Source organism: Arvicanthis niloticus, chromosome 4 (assembly GCF_011762505.2).
Source record: "Arvicanthis niloticus isolate mArvNil1 chromosome 4, mArvNil1.pat.X, whole genome shotgun sequence".
Classification (NCBI taxonomy): domain Eukaryota; kingdom Metazoa; phylum Chordata; class Mammalia; order Rodentia; family Muridae; genus Arvicanthis; species Arvicanthis niloticus.
Window position 1 is genome coordinate 105585247 of NC_047661.1, and position 9712 is coordinate 105594958.

The window sequence follows — 9712 nt, forward strand, 5'->3', positions numbered from 1 at the left end:
AAACACAGCTAATACTTGGTACCTGCAAGAGCTTCCTGTGAGAAATGGAGAGAAGAGGAAGACGTTTCTAAGTTAGAAGAACATGGTGAAACGCACCCAAAGACTGTGGGCAGTTAGATTCAAGCCAGTATCTCCTAATTTTTTCCATGATGCTTGCCTTGCAGAGAAGCAACCGTCTTGCTTATTGACCCTTCTTTTCACAGACCATTATTGTTTTACCTTCTGTAAATCTGAAAGGCGGTAGGTTTTAATTTTTTCCTTTGGAGAAGTTGGAATGTGAGAAGGATGTGTGATAAAAGAAGATAAATTACATTGACTGATCTTCTTCCTGATAAATGAACTCAGTATTGATAACTAACCACTGAGTCATGTTTTCTTTTGGAGCCTTTCTGATATTTAAGACCCAGGGAGCCCAATATCATTTCAAAGGTGAGGCAGTTTCTGAGGGGGGAAGCACAGGCCAATTTGGCTCATTGTGATCTTATCTAATCTTCTTAAATTTGTTTTTTTCTTTCCAAAGTAAAAAGTAGTTTGAAAATGCGGCATATAATGCACTCCAACTCCATTAGAAAATAGCAGTCCTGCTGTCAGAGACCTTAATTTTTCTTTAATTCTTCAGAGATGGCTACTTCATTCATATTTTCCACAGGTCTGTTAAACTAACTTGATTTGAGCTTTCTTTATTCTTCAACTTACTACAAAACCTCCTTTCTTCTCTTCTGTCTTTTTTCTTTTTATCTCACAAGTTTGTTTCAGTGCTAGTGACAATGACATATACAACTTGGAAAAGATGTGTGTGTGTGTGTGTGTGTGTGTGTGTGTGTGTGTGTCTGACTTTTCCATTTCAAACTCCCAGTGCCTTTCAATCTGAGGTGGCACAAGACTCTGCTATTACCACTGTGACTTTGATATTGACATCTGGGATTGGTTTAGGATTCTTCAATTGCTTATTACATGAAAGTTCGTGAGTCTGGTATTTTCCGTGCATCTGGTTCTACATAGAACTATTAGATTAAAAGTCCTTAATTGTGTTGCTTAAACATAAATTCCCTTCAAACAGCCTATATGTTTTCAGGGAGAAATAAGAGGAAATCTATTTAAATGTCAAGAATTTGTCAATTTTCACCTGTTATTTTGTTATGTTTTGCTCTAACGTGTCTGAGGAAATATTTCATGTATATTTACTCTTACGATTGTTTTATTTTGCAGTATTACCTCTTTACTATTTAATAGAACCCTGTCATCACCCTATCATTGTTTTTGGTTTTTATGCATTTAAATTAAATATATTTTGGTCAATATTTGTTTGGACTTATTTGTCATCATTTTATCCTAACGTGTCATTTGTGTTGTACACCTGCCTTTGATAATGTATAAATAGTGAAGGCAATCCAACCTAAGAATGTTTGAATAAGTTTAATTAATTTTTATATACAATTGCTAATGCATTTGATTATCACTCTTATTACCTTTTCCCGTGCTACCTAGATTTTCATTTTTTTCTCATTTTGCTGTGTTCTTTCTCTATGTTGATATTTCCTATGTCATGAATGCAACTTTGAAATTCCGTAGGTTCTACCTTAGCCCTCTGATTACAGTGGCCTATGGCAGGAGCTGCCATGCTCCATGGTACTCATATATTCTTAAGTGAAAGAAGACAGGCATGCCCAAAGCTATGAAGGCAGAAATTTCCTCCCTAAGTCTCTTTCTTCTATTTCTTTTTTCATTAATTTATTTGTTTATTCACTTTACATTATGATCACAATCCCCCTCCCTCCTCTTCTCCCAGTTCCACCCTCTCACCTCCTTTTTCAATTCCTCACCTCCCCTTACCAGCCCACCCAGGCACATCAACTCTTAGCAGGACTAAGCACATCCTCTCCCACTGAGGCTAGACAGGGCAGCGCAGCTATGAGAAAGGAATCCAAAGGCAAGCAACCAAATCCGGAGTCTGAGATAGCCCCTGCTGCAATTGTTAGGGGATCCACATGAACACCAAGCTGCACATCTGCTACATAGGTACACCCCAAGGATGTAGGTAAAAGCTGCTGGAACGCAGGAGATTCCTCACACCACGCTGTGTGTAGTTGGCTAGTTGTCTGGGAACGCCCTGGGTTTCTCCAGCTGGAAGTTAGGCCCGGCTGCTCACTAAAGGCCTCTCCGTGGCTCCTCACGGCGGGGCCCCAACACACGAGAAAGTCCTTGGGTTTCCAAAACGGTTTATTGGCATGATGGATGGTGGATGGATCTGGATGCACACCCCTTCAGTCCTTCCCTTGACTCTTCCACAATACTCCCTGAACTCTGTATAACATTTGCCATGTAGGTCTATGCATCTGTTTCCATCAGCTGCTGGAAGAAGCCTCTCAGATGACAGTTGTGTTAAGCTCATGTCTGCAAGCATAGCAGAGTATCATTAATAGTGTTATCATTAGCTCTCTCCCATGGGATGGGTTTCAAGTTGGACCAGTCATTGGTTGGCCATTCCCTCAGTCTCTGCTCCATCTTTACCCCTGCACATATTGTAAGCTGGGCAAATTTTGGGTGGAAGGTTTTGAGGGTGGGTTGATGTCCCCATTTCTTTCCTGGAAATCCTGCCTGGAATTAGCCATAAAGTATAAAATAACCATGCTATAATCCACAGACTCAAAGAAGCTAAGTAAAAGGAGGGCCAAAGGGAGGATGTTCAAATCTCACTCAGAAGGAGAAATAAAATAGACATCGGAGATGGACGGAGAGAGGGAACTGGGTGGTAGAGGGGTTGGGGAAGGAACAGAGATGAGGATCAGGTATGAGGACAGTGGGGGTGAGAAAAAAGAGGGCTGGGAAACAGAAGGGAAGTGGGTGTGAGTGAGGGCCATCTCTGGGACAAGCCTGAGACCTGGGATGGGAAGTCTCCTGAAAGGATAAAGGGGTGAGCCCAGCTGAGACTCCTGGCAGCAGGGGATATGAAACCTGAAGTGCCCTCAAGGTTATTTCTGTAACCACTTTAGAAATGTAACCGTTTCTTGATCACTTTTATTTTCTTCTTGATGTGCTTTTTTTTTTTTTTTTAACCTTAAGGACAAATATGAATTTGCATGAAGATTTTCTTTGTTCATGTTAGTGGAAGCCATAGTTTAGATTATGTAGCTTGAATCTCTGCTTCATCTCAGTCATATTGGGCAGATTTAACAAAAATAAATTTTGTTTTTTTTTTCAAGGCTGAGAGAATCTCTTTCTGGGTTCAAGATTTGTGGATTAACTCTGGCTTCTACATTTTGTCTTTTAGTGTTGTATATGTAATATCTGAAATGTTGGTATATGTTCTGACTTATTTATGGGAGCTTACTTTCTATGGTAGGTAATATAACAGTTCACTTAACCCTGTTCACTTAATTGTATATTGGGTCTTTATTATCTCTATATACCTAGCCATCCATGTTCCATCTTGATAATCACTTGACATTTATTCATTTGCTTACAAGATGTTTTTCTCTTTCACTTCACTTTTAGTTCAATTTTTAATTTCCTTTCATCTCAATTGATGGCATTTTAATTCTCATTATTTATAGTTAAAGATTTTTCTATCATTTTTTTCTTTACATGTTTCCTGGAAAAAAAAGTTGTTTTTTTTTTTTTTTTTGTTTTTTGTTTTTTGTTTTTTTTAAATTCAAGTGCTTCTTAACAGGGAACATGGGTGGGCATTAATGTAACTGGTGTTTAGGATGAGAGTATGCAGAGAGAATCCAGAAAGAGATTCTCTCATTCTTGAAAAGAAAAACAAAATTTATTTTTTAAATTTACCCAATATCACTGAGATGAAGCAGAGATTCAAGTTACATATTTTGTATGCATAGACATATAGACAGACATACCACAAAGACACACATAAACACTATTAGAGTGAAATACATTTCTAACTAGTTTAAATAATATTATCAGTTTCTTTAAAAATATTAAGCAATTCATTTCTTTATGTGTGTGTGTGTGTGTGTGTGTGTGTGTGTGTGTATTTGTATGCACTCACATGGTATAGGACTTGTGTGGAAGTAAAGGGCAAGTTATAGGAGTCAGAGTTTTCTCCTCCCACCGTCTGGGTCCTGAGATTGCACTCAGGTGTCATTAGGTTTGGGAGTCAATGTCGTACCCAGTGAGCCATCTCCTAAGTGCAAGCCTATCCAGTCTTGGTTGGAAGTAATATGTTCACAGAGGAGAAGAATTCATGCTACAAATATCAATTGGAATTCTCTTGAGTAAGGAAACAATGACAATGACTGCTCTGCCTGAGAAGGTCAGTTCTCATATTCAACATGTAGAGCATTGTGCACTAACCCTCTCAGTGGTTTTGTTTCTGGTGAGATTTCTATAAACATTGTACTTTCCTGGTCTACGTACCAAGCTCATTGTGAATATGACCATGTGTTCACTCTAGAAGATGAGTGTGGCCACAGATACTGTGAATAATTGTCAACTGACAACTTCCCACTGTTCTTCAAAACCTGTTTCTCTACAGATTTCTCAGTAACTCTCTGGGTGTCTTAATAATGTATTTGACCCAATTCTACTATCCCATAGGAAAAATCATAAGCAAATTTTTATTGTATACTGACTATAGCCTGTATAGAATATAGATGTCAAGGAAGGAGTTGAGCCCACATCATTCCTTGACTATATAAGGTCATATAATGACATAGTTTCTTTTAGAGAGTGAGGGTAATGATGATAGTGATGGTTAGTATGCCACAAATTCCATGACACCTAATGCAAGTTAAGAAAAAGGAAAATGCAGAAAAAGGTGATTAGACTCAATATTCTGCACCAGTCAAATCATGCCTAAACCTTGACACTGAATTTGAAACATTATGCCATGCTATGTCATCGATGTATGTATGTATTTGTGTATGCATGTATGTATCTCTCCTTTATTCATTTGTCATGGCATGGTACCATGTTGCCCAGCTGCCTTCACCTCCTGGCTTCAAGTGGTTCTTCTATCCTTACCTCCCAATTCACTGGAATTACAGTTATGCATCACTGTGTCCACTTGGGGCCTTTATATTTTAATGAATGCATACATTGCCATTTATAGTAACTTGACCAAGATGCATGCGGGGGAGATTTTAAGCCAAATTATGTGGACAATGGACAAAAGGATTGAGAAACAGAGTTGCTCATGATAAAGGTTGGTAGACTTGCATTAATCCATTCTATACACTCCTTGTTTCACGCAGGATGATGATATTCAGGATGAAGTGTCTGTAATTGTTCTCTTCTTTAGATGCAAAGGCAATATTAACTATTTTACTAGAGTATGACACATGGATCCTGTGTACTGGGAGATGGTCACAGCCTAAGGATGAGAATCATGACCTTCCCCTGTTTATTATGCACCAAATACCAATGTCAATGGTAGGCTCAACTTTTGTTTACTTAAAAAGACCCCAAAGCTATCATCGTACCTCAGGGAAGGCCTTTCACATTTGTTTCTGGTCAAATCCAAATGCGAATGGTCTTTAATTTATTTGTTTACCAAGGAATAAATTATAGCTTTTCACACTAAGAATAAACTCTTTCCATCTGTCTCTTTTCAAAATTGTGCTATGCCATGCATGGGGCCCTTCTGAGCCACAGACAGAGTCACATTTCTTTCTACTAACCGGGAAAAAAAAAAAAGTCAAAAGCTAGCCATCAGAAAGTTAAGTATTTGTTATGGGTTCTACAAATGGAAAATATGGACATGAAATCAGTTTTCCTTTTTCTTGAAAATATGATCCATCTATAAAATAGTAAGACAGCAATATAAAAATGATTTCAGTGTATGATAAATTCATAGCTCTCTACATCAATTTGGAGGAAGAGGTAAAAAAAAAAGTTGGAATTTTGGCTTGTTATCAAATTTAAATCATTACCAGACAAGATCATGCTAAAGCCTAAATACTGTGGTTTGAAACTAGCTCAGTCTACTCCAAATTACCCAACATGAGGTGGGTTTACATTCATTGGGCTTGTATAAGAATTTACTCTTTTCTGAGATTATTCTGACTGTTCACAATGAACATGCTCCAGAAGTCCTTGCAGTCTATAAAGGATGCTTCCCAGGTGCACATGGGCCACTTGCTGGTAGAAGACTCTCGGGGATTTCTCTCCAGTTCTGGCTTTAGGTTTGACTTCTTTCTCAGAGTACTGGAGAGAAAAATCAGAGATGACAGGAAAGAATACTTTATTTCTCAACATCAAAACATTATTTATACTCTTTCCTCCCCTTATTCCCTGAAGTATTTGAACCTGCAGACTAGTTTACATCAGTACCACCATCCAAACATTCCTGTCCACATGCTGTTTTATGTCTGCTTGGGTCTGCTGCCTCAGTACAGAGCTGTCTTCTTAGGTAGTGAGGAAGATGCAGAAATTTGGTCCTACAGCTGAGAGGATGGATAGTGTGTGACACTGCTTCTTGCTTCTGTGAGAATCATTCACAATCTCATCCATGGACAGGGCACTTAGATTATGCTCCATAGGTGCTTTGTATATTGGAAATATAAAAAAAAAAGTTGCATTAACTCTCTGAATAACCACCATCCATATGCAAACATACATGCATTATGGAAAAATTAACTCTTTTTCCTATGAACTATATATTATTCTATCTCATATAAAAGCTTAATTTCCAAATAAGCCTTTGGAGCAATATAGAGTCTAAGCAAAGTGAGATGGGCACCCACTCCTATTTCTAAAAGTCTCATTTACTTTTATACTGCTTTAGGTTATTTTCATTTCTTCCCTTCTCCTACTTCTGTTTCTGTCACCTGGCATTGTCACATGGATTAGAGCAGTGGTTCTCCACCTTCCCAGTGCTGTGACTCTTTAATACAGTCCCTCACGCTGTGGTAACCCCAACCATAACATTATTTTCATTGCTAGTTCATGACTGTAATTTTGCTAGTGCTGTGACTTGGAATGTGAATATTTGTGTTTCCTGATGTTTCTGATGACCCCTGTGAAAGTGTTCTTCAGCCCAAATGGGTTGTAGCCCCCCAGGTCCAGAACCACAGGCTTAGAGGTCCACACGATACAACTTTACTTGCAAATGGATGTGAGCACATGGATGCTCAGTGTGCTATGAGAATGAAATGGAAGCAGTTTCTGCCCTTTTATTTTAGTCTCTCTAACTTGCTGCTGTCTTTGTCATAAATAGGAGACCACTCCATAATGGAGGATTCAAAGCATCTGTGTTGCTAAATAAGCCAGTGGACAACAGTTTGTATGAAGAGTTTCCTCTTGGGGTTGTATGATGCAGGTGCCATTGCAAATTGTTCCCCGAGGCCCTTGTAGGGCACAGATACCATTCCAGCAGATTTTGCATATTTGAGAATTAAGAACAGGCCATTATGAATTGGATTATACTATAATTGGATCTTACTTGTAGTAGTATTCTTACACACACTGTAACTCAAAACATTTGATGTCAAGTTATGAATGAATATGAATATATGAGATAACAAAAACAGTTGCTAAGCTATATGTCAGCAGGTATATTAAATTTAATTATTATTCTATTACCATAGGTATCAAATCTTTTCCCCCTTAGGAAATACATACAAAGTGAGAATTCCATAGCACATGGCACAAAAACAGCAACTGAAATATGTTGGTGATGGAAAGCAGATGATGAGACAGGGATGAAGGAGCAGAAGTGGACTATAATAAAACACAAAGCAGGCAGGACATGGGAACTGGCAGTGCAGATGCGGAGGGACGCTGGCTGATTGTAATGAGGTCTGTGGGGCTGGTCGTTTGTACTGTGAAATCGCGACATGAGTTTGACTTATGTTCCAAGAGTTACTTACCCCCCCCCTTTTTTTTTTGCTGTGTAAGTGAAAATCACTGGCATATGTATGCATATACTTGTAACTCATCTTTTATTATTTTATATTTTTCAAATAGCCCTTTATTATTTTTATAGGAAAAATTGATGGAGTAGCTTGGAATAAATCTAACCCCCCCCCCCCGTGTGTGTGTGTGTGTGTGTGTCAACAGATCTTGCCTCAAGTTTGTATAAACAGCATAGGACACTGGTAATCTGCAAATAGAACATAGGTAGCCCTGTCACAGGAGTCAGAAGCCTTTTCTATGGGACCTTCATAGGGGCCTGGGCACCTTCAGGAGCCTAAGCTGGAGCTGAAGCCTGGGCCTTAGCTGGAGCTGCAGCTTCTGCCTTGGTTTGAACTTTGGGCTTCTGTTGGCAGAACCTATGACCGTTGGCCACGTAACTTCGAATCCGCTTCCGAAGCTTGGGGTGAGCAATGAAAGCCAGAAGGCTGAGTTGGCGGCTGGGTCCCTTTGGTATCTTGATCTTAACCTCCTTAGGCTTCACTGGGGCCTTGATGGCCTCTGTGTGTGCACGCACTGCCTTTGCATTGTTGGCCTGCATCTTCTCCAGGCCTTTCTTACTGTGCTTCTTGGCAAAGTGCATGTTCCTCAGGAACTTGCAGTCAACCCCATTAAGAAATTTGTATCTTTGTGACCAGGGTTTCTTGATGCCATTTCTGTGCCATATGCGGGACTGGTTGTGTGCGGTGTGGTTCTTGGACTTGGCCACGGCTGCACAGTAACCTGTGGCCCCCAAAGCACCTAGGACCAGAAAAAAAAAGTCTAATTTCTTTAGCAAAACTTCAGATCCATTTTGGAGAAAAATAATTTTCTTTGAATTTCTACAGAGTTAATTTCACATGATCATGTGATTACTTGATGATTTCCTATGATTACCCATGGCCACACTTGTCTTTTACTATTGGGAAAGTCTCCTATATGTTTATATTAACTTGTGTGGTGTAAGCCTATTATAATCACATTTTAATATAAATGTGGCTTTACTTCCTGTGTAACCACTGTTGTAAAAATTTTTTAAAAAGGCAGTCGAATGTTGAGAAGTAATATCTTTTTATTATGAAACTTTATACATTATGATGCATTAAAGCATGTGTGTTTAATCTTTCCAAGAGTCTGGGACAGAGGTGGGTTCATTAAAACTTACAGTCATCTCCTCACCTGGGATTTGCTGAAACTAGCTTTTATCAGTTCCAATTTTTTTGTTTATTTGTTCGTTTTTTGTTTGTTTGTTGTTGTTGTGTGTTTTTGTTTGTTTGGTTTTTTGAGATAGGGTTTCCACGTATAACCACCCTGGATGTCCTGGAGCTCGATTCATAGAACAGACTGGCCATGAACTCAAAGAAATCTGCCTGCCTTTGTATCTTGAGTGCTGGGATTTAAAGGTGTGCAACCACCACTGTCTAGCTATTTTTTAATTCTGAAGCCTGGGTGTGAATGACGATTTTTGAGATGTATAAAACTTAAATTACTGCACATGGGATGGATACCAAGGTAGAATGGTCTCCAGACAGCCCCTCCTTGAGTTTCTGTCCCATACTTTGTCTCCATATTTGCTCCCTTGAGCATTCTTCACTCCTACTCCCACTCCCACCTTCCTTCCAAGTAGGACCAAGGCATCCACACTTGGTCTTCCTTCTTCATGAGCTTCATGTGGTCTGTTAGTTGAATCTTGGCTATTTTAAGCTCTTGGGCTAATATCCGCTTATCAGTGAGTAAATACCATGTGTGTTCTTTTGTGATCCTTCCCATGTGCAGTCACCAAAGACAGATGCTGATATGGATGTCAGGAAGTGCATGCTGACAGGACCCTGAAGTAACCGTTTCCTTGGAGTTTTGCCAG

General features: G+C 39.2%; 1 pseudogene; it reads right to left on the reverse strand.

Moving 5' to 3' along the window:
• Nucleotides 1-8149: 8149 nt before the first annotated feature.
• LOC117707429 (large ribosomal subunit protein eL29 pseudogene) lies at nt 8150-8752 on the reverse strand (annotated as a pseudogene).
• Nucleotides 8753-9712: the final 960 nt, after the last annotated feature.